This window comes from Narcine bancroftii, chromosome 5 (genome assembly GCF_036971445.1).
Source record: "Narcine bancroftii isolate sNarBan1 chromosome 5, sNarBan1.hap1, whole genome shotgun sequence".
Taxonomy (NCBI): Eukaryota; Metazoa; Chordata; class Chondrichthyes; order Torpediniformes; family Narcinidae; genus Narcine; species Narcine bancroftii.
This window is the reverse complement of record NC_091473.1, coordinates 95333479-95359314: the sequence shown is the minus strand read 5'-3', so window position 1 is coordinate 95359314 and position 25836 is coordinate 95333479. Positions and strand designations below refer to the sequence as shown.

The 25836-nt window shown below is 40.3% G+C and overlaps 1 protein-coding gene across 6 annotated transcripts in view; it reads right to left on the bottom strand.

The window, feature by feature from the left end:
• Positions 1 to 25836, bottom strand: part of lrrc7 (leucine rich repeat containing 7) — a 501081-nt gene that overhangs the window by 296104 nt on the left and 179141 nt on the right. For all 6 annotated transcript variants that reach the window (XM_069938447.1, XM_069938442.1, XM_069938444.1 and 3 more), the window contains exon 3: positions 21917 to 21983. The gene's annotated coding sequence lies outside the window, so the exon portion shown is untranslated. The remainder of the gene's footprint in view (positions 1 to 21916; positions 21984 to 25836) is intronic.

Genomic DNA, 25836 nt, shown 5'->3' with positions numbered 1-25836 from the left:
GTTTTCACCTGTCAGTCTGTAAACTAAAGGTTCAACAAACTAAATGTAAGCAACTTATTCTCTTCATTTGGTTATCTCAGGGCAGTAGCATTCTTATAAATCTGAACAATACTGCTTCCTCAAAGTCACTAAAAAAAAAATTAAATTTTAAATTTAAACTGCAGACATATAGCATGGTAACAGGCCATTTCAGCCCATGAGTCCGTACCACCCAATTTATACCAAATTAACCTACACCTCCAGTACATTTTGAATGGTGGGAGAAAACAGGAGTCCACGGGGAAAACCCTCGCAGATGCAGAGAGAACATACAAACTCTTTACAGACAGCGTGGGATTTAAACCTGAGCCTCGATCACTGGTGCTGTAGAGGCGTTGTACTAAACACTTCACCAATTGTGCCACCCCTAAAACTTGGTCAATATATATCAAATGGGTATCTCATGAAGATTCAACACAAATAAAGTATCAATATTTTGATATAAAAACCAGGATTATTGATTATTTTTATACTTCACATTAGGTTTCATTGATTGCACATGTGAGTATTAAAATCTCATTGAATCTCCACTGTCCTCAATCTCTTACCAATCAGAAAACATTCTGTTTCATTATTTCCCAAAAACAGAAAAACAGGAGTAGAGCTGAACCATTTGGTTCATCAAGCCTGGCCTGCCATTCATTGCTAATCTGCCTCGGCTCTCAAATTTAGGGATAAGAAAATAGCATTCGAGAAGGCAATAGTTCAGTGGAAAAGTAACAGATTATGGAAAACCTTCTTGGAAGTAGGAGTTCATCTTCTTTTGGTGCTGAACATGTGCTTCATATAATCTTAATCACCACTTGATCTTCAAAAAACGGAAGCAAAATTATTCATAAATATGTTAAAAGTCACACCGTGTTTAGCACACGGATTCCTGACTACTAGGAAGAAAAGCAATCTTTAAAGAATTCTTTCCATGGCAGCCATGGTACAGCTTTAAGCCAGGCTGCCAGGGAGGTGAAAGAATATGGAAAGGGTGGGAGCTGGGGAAAGTTGATCTTTTTTGTTTCTTACCATTCCATCAATGAAACCTACCTGTCCACATTAGCCTCATGTCATGAATCTCAGCATGCAACTTACATTTTTTGTGTAATCATGAAGGGAGTACCATTGATTAATTCTCCCTAATGCTGACCAGAAGAACGCTGAGGCTGGGAGATGTGGATATGATTCTGCATACCCTTTATTTGCTGCCTCATTCCCAAATTCGGTGTTACGTGTGCTTAATTTATTTCAGGGTGAAGAGTGAGAATCATTGCTTTCCCAAAAATGTTCCAGTTTCTGCACATAATAGAGGAAATGTACACTGCATAACTAATGATACCATTACTTCCACCACAGGCATCTGGCAGATATAGGCTATGTTTAGGGAAATGCACACAAGTGGTTGATATAACATCTGATAGGTGCTCAGTAAACCAGAAATGATAGCTAATGAAATCTAATTTGAAGCAAACTGTGTTTATTTTGTCATTGAAAACCCTGGAAATAAATAACCACCATCTTCTCAAGAGTAGCTAGAGATAGGCAAACTTGGCCAATTTACTAGACAACAATGAGAACCACAAAAACATGTTGGGAATTTTTGTGTGTATTAATAAAAAAAAAGTTTGTCAGAAGCCATACAGTGATTTTACCTTTTAGTTAAAAATCAATTCAAAAAAGGCAGGGCTGGGGCATTAAATATTCCTAGATGTGTGTGCCGAGATGATAGTAAAGGAATAAATGAAAGAAGAATGACAACAATATTTAATGGGGAAGGTGATGAAATTCTTTAAGCGTCATAGATAGAATCCACTTGGTTATTAGATTACAGATTTTCGAATTACAGTCAGAGTACATACATGACATCATATACAACCAGGAGATTCTTTTTTCTTCATGCGAGGCAGAATTACCACTTATTGGTAGTGCCAAAAAAAACTGTATACAATGTACACAGGAAAACAAAAAGAACTGTAAACAGATAACAAATTGACTGAGCAAGTCAATGAAGTACATAAGTAAGAGTCCTTTGAATGAGTCCCTGATTGAGTTTGTTGTGGACGAGTCTGATGGTAGAGGAGTAGAAGCTGTTCCTGGACCTGGTGGTGTGAGTCTTGTGGCACTTATTCCTCTTTCCTGATGGCAACAGCGAGAACAGAGCGTGTGCTGGGTGGTGTAGATCCTTGATGATTGCTGCTGTTCGCCAACAGCAGTGTTCCCTGTGGATGTCTTCATAGTAGAGAGGGTATTGCCTGTGATGCCATGGGCTGTGTGCATTATGTTTTGGAGGGTTTTCCGTTCAGGGTTATTGTGCCAGGTCATCACACTTGGCACCACACATTTGTAGAAATTTGCCAGGGTTTCAGGTGTCATACCAAACCTCTGCAAACTCCTGAGGATGTGCTTTCTTCACAATGCCATTGGTGTTTTGAGTCCAGGAAAGATCCTCGGAGAAAGTGACTCTCAAGAACTAAAATTTGCTCACTTTCTCCACCTCTGATCCCCAAATGATCATCGGATCATACACCTCTGGTTTTCTCTTCCTGAAGTCAACAATTAGGTCCATGGTCTGGTGACATTGAGTGTGAGGTTGTTGTTGGAGCAGCATTCAGCCAAGTTTTCAATCTCTGTTCTGTATACTGGCTAATCACCTTTCTTTATACAACTTTATATTATAGATATAAAAATGTTATATTATATTCTTTATATTAAGAAGCAAAAACATATCTATTTTGTGGGGCTTCTTCATGGACCAAATAGTGAAGGAGATATAGATGAGCAAACGAGCAGGAAAATTAGGGATGTGCAGGAACTCTAGAGTGGTAATATTGGGAAACTTTAACTTTTCTAGTATTGATTATGGTAATGTTAAACTGAAGGTCAGAACTATTAAAATGAATATTAAAAAATTACAACACATATTTTTGTTAAAATATTCTAAAAAATAAACACATAGTTAAATACTTGTAAAGTCAAAAACACTAACATAAAATAAAATAATCAAAGCATTTGGTTGTCTCCAAGGAAACTCCATTCAAAAACGAGATCACTAAATCTATGCCAGATACATTGGTCCTCCTTGTTTTAAAGCTGCAGGCCAGATGTGAAATGTTCAACTTGGCACAAAATCAAAAGCAGCTGCACCACAAGGTAGAATTTAGCCAGCAATTTAAGGATTTCCTCATTAACAAAGGAGTCCCAAACTTGCTGGGACTTGCATGAATAAATGCCAGTATTCCAGGTTTTAATCACAAAACCTCAGCCAAATATTTCCAATGGAATTACAGACCAATATTGATTATCTTTAATTGCACCATTTGTAATTTTTTTCAAGTCTTTGCATTCCATAATACCTTGAGACATAATTATACTGCATGATAAGGTTTTGCATGTTTTAAATATATTACAGGGATTGTTCCCTACAGTTTCACACAACAGTTGATTCCTAAAATCCTCCACTGTAACAAGTATTCTTTGAGTTGGAGTGTGAGATTGAAAATAGAGATGCATATTTGAATATATAAACTGCAAACATTGTTCAATGCAATGATTCCAATGGTAAAGGAAGGTAGAAGGCATTGGGTGGTGGTGATTCTGATATGCCATGATAAATTCATAATGTCTACAGAATGTAATAATTTTACATCTTTACCATATTATTCCTGGATTTGATGTTGATGGGAATGGTTGTGGTGTGGCCCAAGGCAGGACAGTTGTGGAGGCCAAGTTATTGAATAAGTTTAAAATAGAAAAGGTATGATCTTCATTAGGAATGGAATGAAGGGAGAAAGGAAAGGTATGGTTTTGAAAAGGCTAGCAAATTAGCCATGATGGAATAGCAGGACAGACTCGATGGGCCTAATCACTTAATTCCACTTCTATGCCTTAGGGACATGAGATACGAGTTTTAAGAATTAAATACCTAATCAAACAAACAAATTTGACAATTCTCTGAACTAGAAATATATTGGTAATAGATTCAGAGGGTTCAAAAGCTATTTACAGTTTTTAAAAGATCTCCCTTCTTGAAACAACAAAGTGGACACTCCTCAATTCTTGCATTCTTCCTGTTTGTGTTAATGCATGGCCCTTTTCTCCTATCCATTTGATCCAGTGTTTCCTCATGCTGTTTTTAAATGGTTTGTTTATACACACATCGAATGGCTGCAATTGGCTTGTCAGACCATCAGGAAGAGCAGCCATCTGGGTTTTCATTTCACATGCCTTTTTTTAAACATCTTCAGTTCTATATGCCCTGAATTGATCCCAGACCAGAAGTGCAATTTTTTTTAAAAAAGAGTCCACTGGAATGCCTTGGCTATATTTTCTACAACCATAATTTGATTCCATCTTCGTCCATCCAGCCTTTTGGACAAACATGAACAAACATTATGTGGTATTTTTTTCTTTGGGGTGAATCTTTCTTTTAGATATTACAAATGGTGGCAGTTTTGTGCCATCAACACAACAGACCAGAGTTACTGTATCGTGTGTCTTTTCATGACCAGTGGTTTTCACTATGACAGTTTTGGCTCCTTTAACACTCACAGTTTTGTTGAATGGTTCATCGAATGTTACTGGAACTTCATCCATGTTCCCCTATTTGGCTCAGTTCAAAACAAATTCCTTTTCGTGCATTTATTACAAACTTATGAAATTCTAATATCTTCGTAATCCGCTGGCATTTTCTGTCCAATCGATGTTTTTGATAAACTGTGCCATTTCATGAACTGATAACACCAACCTGCTGTTCCTGTAAAATCCTTATGCTCTTGTTCTTCTAATCTCCTGGCCTTATGCATGATTATCTTGGTAGAAACACATTTCCCTGCTTCTCTTTCATTTATCACCCAGTTTTTTTTAACTCCTCCTCAAGTTGTGACCAATGTGGGGCAGGGTAACGAAGGTTACATTAACTTTTTTTTGGCAGTTTCTCGCCATTTTTCTTGCTTTCTCCATGCACGTATCATTTTTGCTGTAGGCAACACTCCAAAAACTTTAGCTGCAGCTCTGTTCCTCAGCATATGCTACAATTTTTAGTTTATATGCAATAGTGTAGCTTGAGCACTTCCTTCCTGTTGCCATCTCGTGGATGAAAGCCTCCACTACAGTGCCCAAAATGGTGGCTCCAAAATGTCACCTTCGTGTATAAGACCCAGGGTGGTTTTTGAGGTGATTTTTTTGGGAAAAAAGGTGGGGGGGGGGGGTCCTATATGCCGTAAATATGGTAATTAATGTTCAGCACATTTTTGTCAAAGATGTTAGCTCACAAGCCAAGCGACACACAATATCCAGAATTTAAAATCACAACTGCCTTCAATTCTGGCCTGGCATTTGAGGATGGAAACTAAACTTCAGGGCTTCCTTCACTTTCTTCAGTTTTTCTTTCTGCACCTCAATCACTTCACCAGTTATCACATTTTCATAATTATAAAGATGATAGACCATATAGAATGTTGCTCAAGCACGGAGAAGTTAGCAGTATAATCAACTGGATTTCAATGGAGACAGGAAGTGCCTTGTTAGGACACAATGATATTACAAATGTTCTCATTCTATGGACTATTGCCCTTGGTAACCAGAAACACCATTCACTACCTTTTACTAGATATACAGCAAAAGACCTTTCACACCATCCACCTTTATCTCCAACTAATCACACCCGGGTAAGACATCTGGCACATGTCTGAGAGCAGCTTAAGCCCGGATATGTTGGATTGGAACTTCCAAAACAGTTTCTGCACAATTCTTGAAATTTTGATAGAAACTTATGGTGATGTTAACAGAAGTAAAGGAATAGCAGCTCTTGAAAAATTTACAGGTCTATAGCAAAGAAGGCATTTTTAATCTATTCATAGGAGAAAAGAGCATACAATGAAAGATTTCACAATGCAAAAGATCCAAATACTCTCAAAAAGATCCTATTTGATCATTATAAAAAATAATTTACAGAACTTTATGGAGTGGGAGTGGGGAGCTCTTTTCTTTCCAAATAACTTCAATTCATTTTTTAAAAATGATGAAACTGCCTTACACTATCAGGGGACCATTGATTTCATCAAATTATGACATAAAATTGGGAAACCAGCATGCAAATTATACTCCAAAGTTTTTTCATAGCCAGAAAAGTGACACAGACTCAGCAAAAAAAATGTGAAATTAAAAGTAAAAGAACCATCTACAAGTCCATCCCAGAATCTAGCACAAGTTCTGCGTGCAAATAAATTGTAAAGAATCGAGTTTCAACTCCTGGATATTAGGAGTCACGTGATGGAGTAGTGGCCAGACGGTGAACTCCAGCCCTCTCCAGAAAAGTCGGAAAAAATAAAGGAAAACACAAAGGCACAAAAATAAAAATTAAAGTAAAGTGAGTATAAAGGTGGAAAGAAGATGGCGACGAAAAAAGAAAAATCGAAACCAACGGTAAGAAGAGAGGAAGAAAAGACAACGGAAGAAGAAGGAGAAGGCCTTACCTGTTCGAAGAGGCCCACGGTGGAGAGAGAAACCCACTCCCTCAGGTCGGTAGAAAGTGGACTACAAAAATGGCTCGCTGAGCCGAGTAAAAGTGCGCAACCGCGCATGCGCATGCAAAAAAACACACCAACGGGAGGGGTGACCAGCTGGGGAGTCGAACTCCACAGCCGGCAATGACAGCTACAGAACAGCAGCAGCAAGAGGAAAACATAGAAGACAATGAAAACAAGAAAGAAGAGAAGAAAAGGACAACAAAGAAACAACAGATGGCCAACCCAGAGGAAGAAGAAGAGGAAGAGGAAGAGTACAGTGAAATAGAAGAAGAAGGGAAAGGCAAGACAAAGGATATACTTTCTCTTATTAAAGAATACATGGAGTCATTTAAAGAATGGCAAGCGCAAGAATTTAATGATTTAAGAAGAAGAATAAACAGTACAGAAGAGAAAGTGAATAAAATAGATATGACCTTATCAGAAATGGGAAAAAGAATGGACAAGGTGGAAGAACGAGAAGCAGCAGTAGAAATGGAGGTAGAGGACTTAAAAAAGAAATTAGAGGAATCTAATAAAAAAGTTAAAGAGACATAAGAGCTGTTAGCTCAGAAAATAGATATAATGGAAAATTATAACAGAAGAAATAACATAAAGATAGTGGGCTTTAAGGAAGATGAAGAAGGCAAGAATATGAGAGAGTTTATAAAAGATTGGATCCCCAGGATCCTAGGATGTCCAGAACTACAGCAAGAAATGGAAATAGAAAGGGCACATAGAGCATTGGCCTTTAAACCACAACCACAACAAAAGCCAAGATCTATTTTAGTAAAATTCCTAAGATATACTACAAGAGAAAAGGTACTGGAGAAAACAATGGAGAAAGTAAGAGAGGACAACAAGCCACTGGAGTACAAAGGGCGAAAAATCTTCATTTATCCAGATATAAGTTTTGAACTCCTGAAGAAGAGAAAGGAGTTCAATACAGCAAAGGCGATTTTATGGAAGAAAGGGTATAAATTTATACTAAAGCATCCAGCGGTATTGAAAATATTTATTCCAGGACAGCAAAACAGACTATTCTCGGATCCAGAGGAAGCACGAAAATTTGCAGAACAATTACAAAATAGACTGAGAGATGAAGACGTGTAACGAGAGTACAAAAGACTGCGAACTAAAAACACACATAAGTTTTGAACTCCTGAAGAAGAGGAAGGAGTTCAATACAGCGAAAACGATCTTATGGAAAAAATCTATTCTCGGATCCAGAGGAAGCAAGGAAATTTGCAGAACAACTACAAAACAAGCAGAGAGATGAAGACATGTAATAAGAGTAAAAATGACCACGATTTATATGTATGTGGGTAAAGAGGTATATGTGTGTATATGTATAGTGTGCATACATGAATGTATCCGTATTTAGAGGAAAATATAGAGAGTATAGACAAGAATTAATAAGGGAAGGAAATGGAATAGAGGGAATAAGGAGGGAATTAAAAGAGTGACCTTTGTTACATATGAAAAGTGAAATCTTTTCTGGGGGGGGCTGGGTGGGGAGGAGTTGCGGTCACTGCAAAATCAGCTGACGCTTGCAAGTGAATTCGCAAATCCAAATGGAGAGGGGAGATGTGGTTGTCCGTCAAGGGATAAAGGACAACTCATGAGGGGAAGGGGAGATTGGGGCTAAAGAAGTTTTAAATAGGAGAATAAGGAAAATGTTTGATGTTTTAGGAACAAGAAAACAGAAATGGATAAGAAGGAAAGGTAATGATGGAGAAACAGAAAGGGAAGATAAACAAAGTATAAAATGGTTACGTTGAACTATATGACTTTAAATATTAATGGAATAGATAACCAAATTAAAAGGAAGAAACTGCTAAATTTACTGAAAAAAGAAAAAATTGATATAGCATTTTTGCAAGAAACACATTTAACTGAATTGGAGCACAAGAAATGAAAGAGAGATTGGGTAGGACACGTAACAGCAGCATCGTATAATTCAAAAGCAAGAGGAGTAGCTATATTAATTAGTAAAAATGTGCCATTTAAAATAGAAGAGGAAATAATAGATCCACCAGGGAGATATGTAATGATAAAATGTCAGATATATTCGGAGTTTTGGAATCTACTCAATGTATATTCACCTAACGAAGAAGATCAAAAGTTTATGCAAGATATCTTTTTGAAGATAGCAGATACGCAAGGGAACATATTAATAGGAGGGGATTTCAACCTGAATTTGGATTCAAATATGGACAAAACTGGGAAAAAAATTAACAGAAAGAACAAAGTAACCAAATTTATAATTAAATCGATGGAAGAAATGCAACTTTTGGATATATGGAGGAAACAACACCCAAAGGAAAAGGAATATTCATATTACTCGGCTAGACATAAAACATACTCAAGAATAGACCTATTTTTGTTATCAGCTCGTATGCAAGATAGAGTAAGAAAAACAGAATATAAAGCTAGAATACTATCAGACCATTCACCCTTAATATTGACAATAAAGTTAGAGGACATCCCTCCAAGAATGTATAGATGGAGATTAAACCTTATGTTACTCAAAAGGCAGGATTTTAGAGAATTTATTGAGAGACAAATTAAAATGTATTTTGAAATAAATATGAAATCAGTGAAAGATAAGTTTATACTATGGGATGCAATGAAAGCATTCATTAGAGGGCAAATAATAAGTTATGTAACCAAGATGAAAAAGGACTATAATCAGGAAACAGAGCAGTTGGAAAGGGAAATAGTAAATATAGAAAAAGAATTAGCAATGAAGGAAGATACAACGAAAAGAAGAGAATTGGCGGATAAAAAAATAAAATATGAAACACTACAAACATATAAGGTGGAGAAGAATATAATGAAGACAAAACAGAAATATTATGAACTAGGTGAAAAAACGCACAAAATCCTAGCATGGCAGCTTAAGACAGAACAAGCTAAGAAAATGGTATTGGCATCAAGGAAAAAAGACAAACAAATTACATATAATCCAAAAGAAATTAAGGAAAACTTTAGAGAATTCTATGAACAATTATACCGAACTGAAAACGAAGGGAAAGAAGGGAAAATAGATGAATTTCTAACTAAAATTGAACTACCAAAACTACAAATAGAGGAACAAAATAAATTAACAGAGCCATTTGGAATAGTAGAAATACAAGAGATAATAAAAAAATTACCAAATAATAAGACACCAGGAGAGGATGGATTCCAAATAGAATTCTAAAAACATTTAAAGACTTATTAATTCCGCCCCTCCTGGAAGTAATCAACCAGATTGATAAAACACAAAGCTTACCAGATTCATGTAAAACAGCAATAATTACAGTAATACTAAAGCAAGGGAAAGATCCACTCACACCAGCGTCATATAGACCAATATCTTTACTTAACTCAGATTATAAGATAATAGCTAAACTATTAGCAAACAGATTAGCAGAGTATGTACCGAAAATGGTAAATCTAGACCAAACTGGATTTATCAAAAAAAGACGCACAACAGACAATATTTGTAAATTTATTAACTTAATCCATGCAGTAGAAGGGAATAAAGCGCCAACAGTAGCAGTTGCTTTAGACGCAGAGAAGGTCTTTGACAGAGTAGAATGGAATTATTTGTTCAAAGTATTGCAAAAATTCAGTTTACCGGAGAAGTATATTAATTGGATTAAAGCATTATATAAGGGAACATTAGCGAAAGTGACAGTAAATGGACATGTATCAAAGCAATTTAACTTCAGCAGGTCAACACGGCAGGGATGCCCACTATCACCTTTATTGTTCGCGTTGGCTATAGAACCACTAGCAGAATTGATAAGAACAGAAAATAATATAAAAGGGATAAAAATAAAAGACAAGGAATATAAAATCAGTTTATTTGCGGATGATGTTATAGTATACTTAACAGAACCAGAACTATCAATAAAAGAATTATATAAGAAATTGAAGGAATATGGAGAAGTGTCGGGTTACAAGATCAACGTAAATAAAAGTGAAGCAATGCCTATGAATAATGCGGATTTCTCAAAATTTAAGAAGGAATCACCATTTAGATGGCAAATGCAAGCAATAAGATACCTAGGTGTACAAATAAATAAAAATCTCGGCCAACTATATAAACTCAATTATTATCCACTAATGAAAAAATTACAGGACGATTTAGAGCATTGGAAAGATTTACCACTAACACTAATAGGAAGGATAAACTGTATTAAAATGAACATTTTTCCAAGGATATTATACCTATTTCAGGCATTGCCAATACAACTGACAGAGAAATTCTTCAAGGAGTTAAAGAAAATAATAAGGAAATTTTTATGGAAAGGGGGGAAACCGACGATAGCACTAGATAAATTAACAGAATGGTATAAACAAGGAGGCTTACAACTACCAAACTTTAAAAATTATTATAGAGCCGCACAATTAAGATACCTATCAGATTTTTATCAAACAAGGGAAAAGCCAGATTGGACCAGATTAGAATTAGATAAAATAGGGGAAAAGATACCTGAACACATATTATATAAATGGGATGAAAAATTGGTACAACATAGAAGTTCTCCAGTATTACATCATCTACTCAATATTTGGAAGAAGATTCATGTAGAAAGAAATAAAACAAATTATCAATTACCAAAACTAATATTGACGCAAAACAAGTTACTCCCTTTTACAATAGATAACCTTTCCTTTAGAGAATGGGAGAAAAAAGGGATTAAAAGAATAGAAAATTGTTTTTCAGGAAATAGATTATTATCCTTTGAACAAATGAAAGATAAATACAATATAACTCAAGATACAGCGCTGGCATATTACCAATTGAGATCCTACTTGAAGGATAAATTAGGAAGCAGTTTGAGTTTGCCAGAGGGAAGTAACTTTGAATATGTGATTACAGATACAATGATAGTCAAAAGATTTATAACAAATATGTATATTAAACTCCTGGATATTGGATGGAAAACCCCCAGATCATCCCTGTCTAAGTAATCAAATTATGATTAGAGTCCATGAATGGGCCTCGTCAAATTCAACCTTGATTTCTTTAACAGTATATCTAATTTTATCCAAACTCAAACAAGACATAACATCCTGTAACCATTACATATGAGCTGATGCTAGGCTGTCTTTCCATCTAATCGTCTGGCCATCAATGAAGTAAAAGCTACTATTCTTTTTTAAAGTTGAATTCAAAGAAATCCTCTCTTCTCGTCAATAACCAAACAAAGCAATAAAAGGGCACAGTTCTAATTTAATCCTAAGAATCTGTGATAGAGCTTTAAAGAATTGTTCCCAATATTCTTGTAGTTCTAGATACTCCCAGAACATATGAATCAAAGAGGCCTCAAAAATTTTATATTTGTCACATAGTGGATCAGCATCAGGAAAAAAATGAGATAATCTAACTTTGGTCATATCGGAGTAAAACAAACTTCAACATTTTTTTTCCTCAAGCTTTCCCATTCCTTTTAATCATTTTGAAGGCTCAAGTTACTTCTAACTATTGTGTTTGAATTTAAAACAATTGCAGAGATAATTTAGCTATTTAAATAACTAATTCCTTAAGAATTACAAAACGTGACCGATCCTTCAGGACTAGTAAATGATGTCTTTTGGGTTTAAGTGGGTTCCATATGACACCACTATCACAGGTAAACTTCTCAATGGTGTTTGAATAGTTAAAAGTATGGGTGAAGTTCATAATCAGCTTAATTGTAATTTGCAATGGAAGAAGCAAGTGTAATGATTTTTTCCATTCAAAGCTTTATTAAAATGTTTATTATATATCAGTAAAGAATATCTAAACTGTGATAGCTTATTATGAAAATATGCAAAAGTCAATCAATGTGCAGCTTTAGGCTTAGAAATATTTTACAAAATCTTCAATTGAGTTATTACAAAAGTTGAATCATCATTCTAAAGTAGTTAAGAAGTATTTCTTTTTATGACTGAAATGTAGGTAATTTTTTTTGAAGTTTTCATAATGCACATAATCTCCTGTAGCCAAGTTAAATTTAAATTTAAATTAAGTCCTACAGCACAGTAACAGGCCCTTCCAGCCCCCAGCCTGTGCCACCACAAATACCCCAATTAACCTACAAACCCTGTACATTTTTTTGAAAGGTGGGAGAAAACCAGGGCACCTGGAGGAAACCTACACAGATACAGGTAGATGTACAAACTCCTTACAGACAGTGGCACATTCAAATGCAGACAGCTGGCACTGTAACAGCATTGTGCTAACTGCTACACTAACTGTGCTTCATGTTTCTTAACTAATATAATGCAACAGTATGGACCTTCGGCTATAGTAAGGTATCCAAGCATAGTCTATACATAATTAACATCAAATTTCATGTAATCAAACAAAGATCATTTTAATTTAACTTCTCAGAAAGCAAAGATTTTGAACTAGTTTTCAAATTGATAACCTTTATATTATTTCCAAAATGAATGGTAATCTTTGTCTAAATTTAAATAGATCCTTTAAGTCAGTGGTTCTCAATCTTTTTCTTTCCACTCACATACCACTTTAAGTAATCCGTATGCCCTCGGAGGACCATCGCCTTCCCAAGATCGTATTATATGGCGAGCTCTCCACTGGCCACCGTGACAGAGGTGCACCAAAGAAAAGGTACAAGGACTGCCTAAAGAAATCTCTTGGTGCCTGCCACATTGACCACCGCCAGTGGGCTGATAACGCCTCAAACCGTGCATCTTGGCGCCTCACAGTTTGGCGGGCAGCAGCCTCCTTTGAAGAAGACCGCAGAGCCCACCTCACTGACAAAAGGCAAAGGAGGAAAAACCCAACACCCAACCCCAACCAACCAATTTTCCCTTGCAACCGCTGCAATCGTGTCTGCCTGTCCCGCATCGGACTGGTCAGCCACAAACGAGCCTGCAGCTGACGTGGACTTTTTTACCCCCTCCATAAATCTTCGTCCGCGAAGCCAAGCCAAAGAAAGAAGAAAGAATGCCCTCGGTGCTCTGTGATTTGTAAGAGATTACTTAAGGTGGTATGTGAGTGGGAAGAGAAGGTTGAGAATCACTGCTCCAGACTCAATTGTTACTGAAATATTTTGCTTGAGAACAATTGTCATTGGCCCACTTCCTTTGGAGTTATGAAACAGTGCACATAATGAGTCAATAAGGTATGCTTAAAACAGTGGTTCTTTCCACCCACCTAACACCTTAAGCAATCCCTTACTAATCACAGAGCACCTATGGGATAGGGAATACTTAAAGTGCTACGTGAGTGGAAAAAAAGGTTGAGAACCACTGCTTTAAATCTTCTTTCCCTTGTTAATCAATGAAGCATACATCTAATCAGAAATTTAACTGTGTAACATAGTACCCCAACTTTTGATATGAGATCAGTAAATCAATGGGCAAAGATGGTTTAAAAAAGATAGATTAGATGCCATGAAAACCTGATTCAGATGGACATCCCATCCAAGGCTTCTGTCAAACAAAGCAAATTGTATGCAAGCGATCAGTCAAATTGCCTCTAATTCTGCTTATTCGGAAATCAATTAAAATGCATTTGGTCTCTCCATCCACCTTAACTCTCATTTAAATATGCCTATTATATACATTTTTTAAATTCTGATCATCAATCCAAATACAATTTCCCAGTTATAATTATTCATCTTGTCCTTCAACTATTTCCTTTCTCACAGATGTGGCCAATCTTTCTGATAATTCCAGTTTTGTTTTTTTTTTTTATTTCAGAATTACAACATCTGCATCTCTTCTTTCCTTGCAACTTCTACTTCTGCTCCAACCAAGATCAGAAAACTTAGTAAAGAATGAAAGATAAATTGATATTTTCCTTAGAAAATTATAGTGATCCTTTATGAATTGTTGCAATGTGTAGCTCTGCAATATTTGTTAAATTGTCCTTTCATAATGCATCATGAACCACTTTGATATTACAATTAAGTTTAAGTTGGCAGTTTGGAAGATAGCAAATGTCATGCCACTGTTTAAAAGAAAAGATGTTGGAAGAAGGGAGGTAACAACAGGCCAGTTAGCTTAACATCTGCAGCTGGAAAAATGCTGGAAACTATTTTAAGTAATAATGAGAAATCTGAATAGAAATAGTGCACAGGACACAGAGAGTCTGCAGAAAGATATGGATAGGTTAAATGAGTGGGCAAGGGTCTGGCAGATGGAGTACAATGTTGGTAAATGCAAGATCATCCTCTTTGGAAAGAAAAATAGTAGATAAGTTTATTATTTAAATAGTGAACTATTGTAGCATCGTATTGTGCAGGGGGACTTGGGAGTGCTTGTGCATGAATTGCAAAAGTTTGGCTTTCAGGTGCAATAGGTAATCTTGTTTGCAAATAGAATGTTGATTTTCATTGTTGGAAGGATTGAATTTAAGTGCAGAGAGATTCTGCTACAACTGTACAGGGTATTGGTGAAGTTGTATCTGGGGTACTGTGTACAGTTCTGGTCTCCTGACTTGAAAAAGGATATTTTAGCTTTGGGGAAAATGCAGAGGAGGTTCATCAGGTTGATTCCAGAGAGATTGAGTGTCAAGAATAAGAAGAGTGCTTATAGAAACACATACAGTTATGAAAAGGATAGATAAATTGAAGGCAGCAGAGTTGCTTCCACTGGTAGTTGAGATGCTAAGTAGGAGACATAGCCTCAAGATTTGGGTGAATAGAGATGAGGAACTGCTTTTCCTGGAGAGTAGTAAATCAGTGAAATTCTCCGCCCAGGGAAGCAATAGAGGCTGCCTCATTAAGTATATTTAAGACATAATTAAAGTAGATATATTTTTGCATCATTGGAAAATCAAGGGTTATGGGGTAAAGGGAGGTAGGTGGATCTGAGACCACTACCAGATCAGCCATGATCTTAGATAAACATTTAATCTGAATCTGAAATATGAAACAATTAGGAGAATAAAAAATATCTGCAGGTTGAAAATGAATGGTCAAAGTTTCAAGTCAGAAGCCTTCATGAAGAAAGAGAACCAACTGGGTTGCAGCAGATCATTTTTTGCTCCAGATTCAAGCATCTGCAATATCTTTGTCTTTGCAAAAATAATTAGGCCTTAAATCTATATTAACCAAATAATTATGTCCTTTTCTTCAAGTATATCCATCCATCAGATCCATCTGAAACAGATTCTCACAGTGTTATGTTAAAATCTCAGATCCTTCTGCTTCTATAACTCTTTCTGAGTAAACTGTGTTTAATGACATGGTGGTAAAAGTGAACCCAACAGTGTGAGCTTCTTAATATGTACCACTGAATCAAAATCACCCTTTAAATTAATCACTGATTTTACTTTTGTTAATTCTGTTGCCTCAGATTTAGATTTCGTGACTTGTTTACCACCATTTAAATTTAAATTTCCATATATCAACAGATAAAATCTGAATAAAACAAGTGACAAAGTGTGGTGGTGGCAACCTCTGTACCTGCAGAAGAGCATGGGGACAAGACAACACCTGGCCGGCTGTCAATCAACTGACCTGAATAGACCAAGACCTACCCGGTCGGGTGTCAATCACCCTCCAGGATATAAGCCTGAGCCAGCCCTTCGAAGACACTCTCAGAGTTTACAGCAGCTCTCCTCACAGCTGGCTCTGTGGAAGTTTATGTTGAATAAAGCCTGTTGTACAGTCTTTAAATTTTGTGTGTTTGCTTCTGACTGACAGTGCACCACACAAAGTTAATGAAAATTCATAATGATTGTTCATTTTATTGAGCAAATCAATATTCGACATAAATCCTTAAAGCTGCTATGGAAAAGCTCCTGAGCATCGGGAGCCTCGAAATCAACCCATGCCACCCGGAAGCACAAACACGCTTTGAGATCTGGAAGCACACGGTCAAAGTGATCATTGAGGCTCATGCCGATGACATCCTGATTGAAAGAGGCTCATCTTACTCTAATCAAAGCTAGGTCCCCGAGCCTTCCAGGCACTCAAAGATTGCACCGGGTACTTGGAAGCGATGAACACCCTCAAGACCATGTATAAACCTCCCATGAATGTGGTCTTTGCAAGGTACCTCCTGAGTATCTGTGCCCAACTACCCAGGGAGATGGCCGAGTCCTTCCTGGGAGACTTGCGTGAGTTGGCCTGACCTTGTCTGGCTGAACCCAAGGAAAATGAAAGGGAGATTGAGAGGCTGATCAGAGACACCTACATCTGAGGGCTACACGCGAGGGCCATCAGGTAGAAGCTGCTGGAGAACAATATCTACTCCCTGGCCAAAATAGTGGAGGTAGTCCGAACCCTGGAGGCAGCAGCCCTACACACCGAAGCCTTCGACTCCAGGCCTCATCAGGCCTCTATGTGGTCAGAACATTCAGCTGTTGTGGCAATAGATCAAGCTGGGGAAGAAAACATCGCTGCTGTCGCTGCCCAGCACCCACATAAATACTGTGGGTCCCGGTGTGGATCTGATCGTCGATCACACCAAAACTGTCTGGCCAAAAACCAGTATTGTAGGAGATGTGGCAAGAATGGCCACTTCGCCAAAGTATGCCTCTCAAAGCCAGCCAACAGCATAGCGGCCCACTACGACCTCCCCTCCCCTCACAATCCCACCACGTGCGATTGCCGGGTGACACCATTGCCCCCGCAGCCACTTCCGGCCTCCCCAACCCCAGTGGGCCACTTCCGGGCCCCCCAATCCCTTGCCAGCAACAATCACTGTGTGCGCGATGCGCCCGGACCAGCCCTTGCCCTTGCGAGTGCTGCCTCCCGAAGACTACAATGACATCACTTCCGCCAACCATGATGAGATCGCCCTCACCAACAGCCAGCGGCATGATGTCACTTCCCATGGCGCAACTAGCGCAGCCGGGGAAGAATGCCAGCCAAGCCTCACCCTCCTATGCAGCGTCGCTATCTTGGTCTGGACAGGTGCGGGCGCTGCCGTCACCAAGGTCCTCCCAGGCCTCCAATGGCCCTCCCAGGCCTCCAATGATGACAACATGGTCAACACGGGCACTGACCAGGCCACCCGACTGATGCACCCCATGCCTCCGGACACCGCTAACCGCTGCACAATGCACTCCACGACTAAAGAGAGCACCACTGGTCAACACTCACCTCTCACATTGCCTGCAGAGGACACTGATGACCACAACTCGCCTCCCCCATTGGGGAACGAGGACTCGGACCCTGAAATGGTCCTAGCAGCCACTACCCTGACCAGTAACGTTCCCCATGACCTCGGGCGCTCCATGATGGATGTAAAAATCAACGGGCAGGAACAAAGTGCCTAATCGACAGTGACAGCACTGAGAGTTTCATTCATTTGAGCGTGGCCCACTCCCTAAAACTAAAAATATTCCCCCCCACACCATCTTCTCTATCACTTTCACCGCCAAGGACTGGACTATCAATACCCTCAGGCACTGCTCGGCCGATCTGACTGTGGGTGGGGTGGGGGGGAGGACATACACCGGGCTCAGGCTCCTGGTCATGCCCAAACTCTGCGTCCCAGTCTTCCTGGGCTTAGATTTCCAATGCCACCTGCAAAGTATCACCCTCGCCTTCAGGGGGCCAGTACCTCCACTCATGCTCCACAGCGCACTGTCCAACCAGCCCCGGACAACCTGCGGCTTTCCACGCTGCACATCACCCCTCCCGTGCTATTCTCATACCTCATGCCAGACTGCAAGCCGATAGCCACCAGAGGTAGGCACTATTGCGCCACGGACAGAGACTTCATCAGGGCTGAGGTGCGGTGGCTTCTGATGGAAGGTGTCATAGAGCCCAGCAACAGCCCTTGGAGAGCCCAAGTCCTAGTGGTCAAAGGGGAAGCAAGCTGAGGATGGTCAAGGATTACAGTCAGACCATCAACCAGTACACCCAGCAGGACAGCTACCCCTTATCAAAGATAGCCGACATGGTCAACGAGATAGCCCGCTACTGGGTCTTCTCCACAATTGACCTGAAATCAGCCTATCACCAACTCTCCATCCACCCGTGGGACAAGCCCTATACTGCCTTTGAGCTTTGAGGTAGACGGGCGTCTGTACCAGTTCCGCCAAGTTCCATTTGGGGTCACGAATGAAGTCTCCGTCTTCCAGCGGGAGATGCTAAAGGTGACTTTCCCGTACCTGGATAATCTCACTATCTATGGCCAAGACCAGCAGGACCATGATGCCAACCTGGAGAAATTTATCCGGACAGCTGAGTTGCTGAACCTCACTTACAACAAAGAGAAGTGTGCGTTCAGCACCATCCACCTCACCATCCTGGGGTACATCGTGGCACATGGAATCATCGGCCCAGATCCAGAATGGATGTGACTGTTAATGGAGCTGCCCCTCCCCCACCATGCTCAAAGCCCTCCGCAGGTGCCTTGGCTTATTCTCTTACTACTCACAGTGGGTCCCCTACTCCTTGGTCAAGGTCTGCCCACTGACCCAGGTCACAACTTTCCTGCTCCCACCCGAGCCGCAGGCAGCCTTCATGTGCATCAGGTAGAACATTGCAGATGCCATGATGCATGCTGTGGATGAGGACACCCCTTTCCAGGTGGAGAGTAATGCCTCTAATGTAGACCTCGCTGGTACCCTCAACCAAGGTGGGCGCCCGGTCACCTTCTTCTCCAGGACCCTCCACGGCTCCAAGCTAGGGCACTCCGCCATTGAAAAGGAGGCCCAGGTGATTGTGGAAGCAGTCCGTCACTGGCACCACTACCTGGCCGGCAGGAGGTTCACCATCCTCACTGACCAGCGGGCAGTGGCATTTATGTTCAACACCACCCACAGGGGCAAGATCAAAGATGACAAGATCTTGCGCTGGAGAGTCGAGCTGGCAACATACAGCTATGACAACCAGTATCGCCCGGGGAAGCATAACGACTCCTCCGACGCCATCTCCCAGACCTGCGCATCGCTCAACAATGACCAGCTGCAGGCACTGCAAGAGACCCTCTGCCACCTGGGCATCACCCGCTTATACCATTTTATCAAGTCCCGGAACCTCCCATACACCGACAGGGACGTCAGGACCATGACCGAGGCATGCCGGGTCTGCGTGGAATGCAATCCTCGCTTTTTCCTCCTACCCCAGGCTCATTTCGTGAAGGCCACTCAGCCCTTCGAGCACCTCAGCATGGACTTCAAGGGGCCCCTGCCTTCCATAAATTGGAACGTCTATTTCCGCAAGGTCATAGAACAGTACTCCCGCTTCCTTTTTGCTATCCCTTGCCCAGACACCTCAATGGCCACCGTCATCAGGGCACTGACATAAATCTTCACCATGTTTGGCTACCCTGCATTTATCCACAGTGACTGGGGGTCTAGCTTCATGAGTGAGGAACTACGCCAGTACCTGACAGCAGGGGCATCGTGACTAGTCACACGACTAGTTACAACCCAAGAGGTAATGGGCAAGTGCAATGCAAAAACGGGGTGATCTGGAAGGCAGTTCTCCTGGCGCTTAAGTCAAAGGGGTGGTCCGTAGGTGCTCCATGCCATTCAGTCACTCCTGTGCACAGCTACCGACGAGACCCCTCACGAACGTTTGTTTTCATTCCCCAGGAGATCGGTAACAGGAACGTTGCTCCCAGCATGGCTCGCGTCCTCAGGACTGCTGCCTCTGCGTAGGCACATGCGGGCACACAAGGCTGGTTCCCTGGTCGAGCAGGTGTTCCCCCTACACCCGAACCACAACTATGCCTTCATTAGGTTCAGCAGTGGCAGGGAGGTCACTGTCTCAACCAGGGACCTGGCACCAGCAGGAGCACCCACCACAGACAGCATCCTCCAGCCCAGTACCCTGCCAGTCTGACACACACCCCTGACTCCAAACAGCTATGGGACGCTCAAGACCTCCTTGGGCACCAAGTACTTATTACAACCATGGGCTATGAACCCACCTTCCCCGCCCATCCGATGTGACACACACACCTTAATCCCAGCCCCCCCGGCCACTCCACTTCGCTGCACCATGCCAGCCTTTCCGGCCCCCGCCGCCAGCCGCCACACACCCTCACCGACCAGTGCCCAGAGCCAGTCCTGCGATGGTCACAGAGACTCCGACAGCCACCAGACCATCTTAATCTAAAAAAACTGTGCATATATGTTTTGGGGCTCTTTACTGCAACCTCCACCCCTCAGGACAATTTTAAAGAAGGGGATGAATGTGGTGGTACACCACTGGCCTACTGCAGGGGGCAACCTCTGTACATAGAAACATAGAAGATAGGAGCAGGAGTAGGTCATTCGACCCTTCGAGCCTGCTCCACCATTCAACGAGATCATGGCTGATCTTAAAGTTCAGTACCCCGTCCCTGCCTTCTCTTCATAACCTTTAATACCCTTATACTGAAGAAATATATCTAATTCCCTCTTAAATATACTTAATGAACCTGCCTCTACTGCCCTCTGTGGCAATGAATTACACAGATTCACCACCCTCTGGGTAAAGAAATTCCTCCTCATCTCGGTCCTAAATGGTTTGCCGATTATCCTCAAACCATTGCCCCGGGTTCTGGATTTTCCCATCATTGGAAACATCCCATCTGCATCCATTCTGTCCAGTCCTGCCAGAATTTTATATGTCTACCTGCAGAAGAGCATGGGGACAACACCTGGTCAGCTGTAAATCAGCCGACCTGAATAGACCAAACACCACCTGGTCAGCTGTCAATCAACCTCCGGGATATAAGCCTGAGCCAGCCCTTCGAAGACACTCTCAGAGTTTACAGCAGCTCTCCTCACAGCTGGCTCTGTGGAAGTTTATGTCGAATAAAGCCTGTTGTACAGTCTTTAGGTTTTGCTTCTGAGCAACAGCGCACCACACAAAGTTAATGAAAATTCATAATGACTGTTCATTTTATTGAGCAAATCATTCTGGCTGAATTAATAGCTAACAAAACTAAACAAAGAAAGCTGCACATTCCTAAGCCTGGCACGCACAGGATTAGTGAATGTCAACCAGTATTGGGACGCATTGAAGCTTGGTGCAGCCATCACTAAAGCTTAATGGGGAATGACTGCAGTCCAGGGTCCTTCCACAATGGAAATTGGGGGGCTGAGACTGTTGGAGAACCCACTCAAAAAATTGAAGGGTATATCACCCAGGGGCCACATTAGTGGCAGTGGTGTAACCTAGACCAATAATTGACCAACACTACAACATACAGAATAGAAATGTATAGAGCATATGCACTGTTTTCATTTGTTTTTATTCATTACTGTGAATAAAGTTTATTTTTGAAATTAAAAAAACTATCATTTTAGTGATTGTGTTTAGCTGCACTAAATGTTAATAAATCAGGTGGTCAGAGAATGTAGAGAATCCATCACAAGCATAAATGATATCACATTTGGGAGTTCTTCGATATTGGAGTTAAAATAAACACTTTTTTTTAAGCTCCCATGAACTGAAACTATTATTGTTAGAAGAACTTACCAGCACTGCAGCAGCATCCAAGATCCACCTTAGGATACATTACAAATGGCGACGAGGACTGAAGAAGCTAAAAAAAAAAATCAGGGAGAAAAAAAAATCAGCATTCCGCCTTTGAAAGAAGTGTTTTTAACTCACGGACACTGAAACTTGTATTGTTGAATCAAAAATGATAAAAGAGACTACAGAAATGAGTCCTGAAGGTTTAGGTTTCCAATTATAACATCAGTAAGTATATTCTGTGTAGGCCCCATGTTCAGGTCAAGGAGAAATCCTGGGAACGGCTTTTAACTAAATAGCAGCAGCAGTCATTCATTCTTAAAGCTGCACCTACCGATTTTTTTAAGCAACATTGCAGCATGGAAGACTGTTCAAATTTGAACTTTAGAGGGGAAAATATAGAGTAAATGTGCAAATGCACAAGCACCTCAAATATTGCAGCACTGCTTTGGCACAAAAAGAAATTAAAAATCATGCCTCAAGCAAATGCAGACTTCATAGGCATCTTGGGGTTATGTAGTCACACCATATAAATTGATGCTATCCTAGAAAAGCACAACGGAGATGTTTTTCAAGTTCAATATCATTCATGAGCTGAAAGATATTACTGAACATGCATAGGTATTAACCACAGTGAGGAACTAATGGAAATTCATTCCACAGTGTACAACACACCAACTTAATAACTCCACAGAAAGCTACAAATTGTGAAGGCAGTTCAGAGGCTGGAAGAATGCTTCACCGAGATCAGGGGTGGCCAAACTCTCTTAATGCAAGAGCACGTAGGATAAACTTCGGAAGTTTGAAAGCCACAAGACGTGAAAAATATTACATACATGTCTTTACTCTTGTATGCATATTTTGTTACAACACATAAATAGTAAGAAAAACATGTACGTAAAAATATTTATTCATGTATGCAGTGTTAAAACTGCTATTTTCTATTAGTTTGAATAATCAAAAAATACACATATACTGAATATTTTCAAAATCCTGCAGAGGCTGTCTCATTAAATGTATTTCAGATAATGTAAGATAGATTTTTAATTTGTCAAGGAATTAAGGGTTAGGTGTGAAAGGCGGAGCTGGGTCCACAGCATCAGTTGTGATCTCACTGAATGTGGGAGCAAGCCAAATAGATGACTCCTGGTCCTGTTTCTGATACGCTTTCCTTGGGAATGTTGCTGCCACTGGTCTCTGCAGATATCTGCACCATTACAGCATCCACAGAAAAGTGCAGTGTGGGAAATGACCTGATGCAAAGACAGGGGGCCAGTGGGCCCCCAGCTCTGCTCCTCCCCATCCTACCTTCTACACCCCTCTTCCCTTCCACTGGCGGGCTGGGAGGAGTAGTTGCTGGGAATGGAGGCTGGGATATAGAGCAATCTAACCTCTGCACTGCCTGGAGCCAACTCTCCATTCGGTGATTAGTAAAGGGTTCCAACAGAGGTGATAGGGTCTATCAATAACCACGAAGTCAAGAGCACGGGAATGATAGGCTTTAATAAACAGAACGTACAGAAATGCCAGAAGGGGGGAGGGAAGTCGACCTTTATGACCAGGTCATAAGGGGAGGAGACATAGGAGATGAGTCACTAGTGGGCAGGCCATTCTCATACATACAACAGCACACAGGTAGGGAATAATGTACAAGGAGAACACATATCTCTACAAGAGGCCCTGATCTTTACCCATCCCTCCACTGATGTAAAGAATAGTTTCCTGCAGTCCCTCTCAATTCTAACTTCAATTACATCTCCTTTTAACCTCCATCTCTCCAGACAAAATCTCTCTTCATATCCTCCATCTCAAGCAACATCTGGGTGAATCTCCTCTGCACCCTCTTCAGGATTCTAGTGCAGGTATGGTATCTGGAACTGTATACGGTACTCAAGATGAAGTCTGTCTAACATTTTATAAAGATGGAGCATAATTCCTTGTTTTTCCCTGCCCTGTCCAAATTTGTGAAGACCAGCACCCAAGATCCCTTCTTAACTATGTTAGATATCTGCAAGGTCACTTTCAAGAATCCTGTGCACCAAGATTCTTTTGTTTCTCACTACTCTTAAGTACCCTACCATTCATGATGTGCTCCAGACTCACTGGTACTCCCAAATGCTGTCATTCAGTTTGTGCAGATGTTTCATCAAAAGCACACATGCCTTGCATACATTTTTCTGTTCAGAAAATTGATTCCAGATAATTATTTGTTGAAATAGCATTCTCCAAAGTATGCTTTGCTTTGTCTTGTTGAACTTGTCATGCTATACAGCAACTGATATATCCTGCAGAACCTGCATGCTCATCGGTTGCCTTTCTGGCACCTGGACAATCGGCTCCATGCAGCTACATTTTGTGGCCTAGACATAAAACTGTTTAGTAATATTCTTTCTCATTTACTTTTGCAGAAAGCTATTAATGGTATTGTCATGCTGCAAAATGCAATAAAAATACCATATTTTAGAACACATAACTAAAACAAGTTGCTCAAAGGTTTAGTATACTCTTCACTTAGAAATGAGCTACTTTGATTCTTGGCCTCTGCCAACTGATTTAGAAGTTTCATTTCAAGCTAAACAGATGGCCTGCATTCCCAACTGTGTGAATTCATGCTTATAGCCCATTGTGTGACTGTGTAAAGTCTCATGTAACCTTTCACTTTCTAGGCTGAGTCATCTCTGATTTTTTTTCCCTGCTATTCTCATGGTTTTGTTCTTGCTTTCATGTGTTACTTTTTAGTGTTCATTTTGACCTTGTTTTTACAATCTATGTTTTAATGTTTCTTCTCAATATTTTGTGACAATATATTTGAAACAGCTAGTGATGGACACAGATACTAAGGAGCAGATACTAACAATCAAATCTGTGCCCATATTTCTGCAATTTGAAGCTATTGCTCAGCAAAAAAAAAAACCTGTTAACCCTTAAATCAGATTCAACATGGAATTCACATGTCGTTATTACTGCTCACATGAACTTCAACACATAGATGGAAGAATTCACTTGGATTATGTGATTTTTTTCCAGTATTATACAGTTGAAATTCTTACTCCACACCATCTAGTACAATGTGTAAAGTAATATTGACCATATTTTTGGTGTTTCATGTCATTTCAGAAATTGGTCCAAGTAATTTCCATGACTAATTATCATTGCGGTGATTTCCTTCAAAGAATTGTTGAGAAATATAGACTGTTATTTCATGAAGGAAAGTCATAGATCAGTTCTGAAACAAAAACATTATAATGACACATGGCTGATTTGTGATATTCAACTTTTCCAGTGTTATGACCAATCCTGATACTCTGTTACCCAAGACTACTTCAAGTACCCAAACCCCACAATGTCAGAGCCCAGCCCAGTAAAGGGTTCCAACAGAGGCCCTGATCTTCACCCATCCCTCCATAGATATCTATCTGATTGTCACTCTTAATCTGAGGGTTAACTCACCATTTATGTTTTACTAAAATTGGTCCATTACCATCTCTAGCAATGAACTATTGGTCATGCAGTTTTCCCTGAATAAAATCCTTGATGCCGTCTTGTAATAGGCAGCACATTGCGGAAACTATTAAATATCCTTTCAGCAGAGCTAGTGTGTGCTCTCAAATCTCCATTGGAGTGCATCAGAGATTTTATGCTCGGTTTCTACATATTACCTAGAACATAGAACAATACAACACAATTCCATCCCTTCGGCCCTCGATGTTGTGCCAACCCATACATTCCTTTCCAAAAGAAGTACTAAACCCTCCCTATCCCATAGCCCTCTATTTTCTTTCATCCATGTGTCTAAGAGCCTCTTAAATGCCCCCAATGTTTCAGCCTCCATCACCATCCCCAGAAAGGTATTCCAGGTACCCACATCTCTCTGTGTAAAAAGCTTACCACTGATTCTCCCTAAACTTCCCTCCCTTAACTAT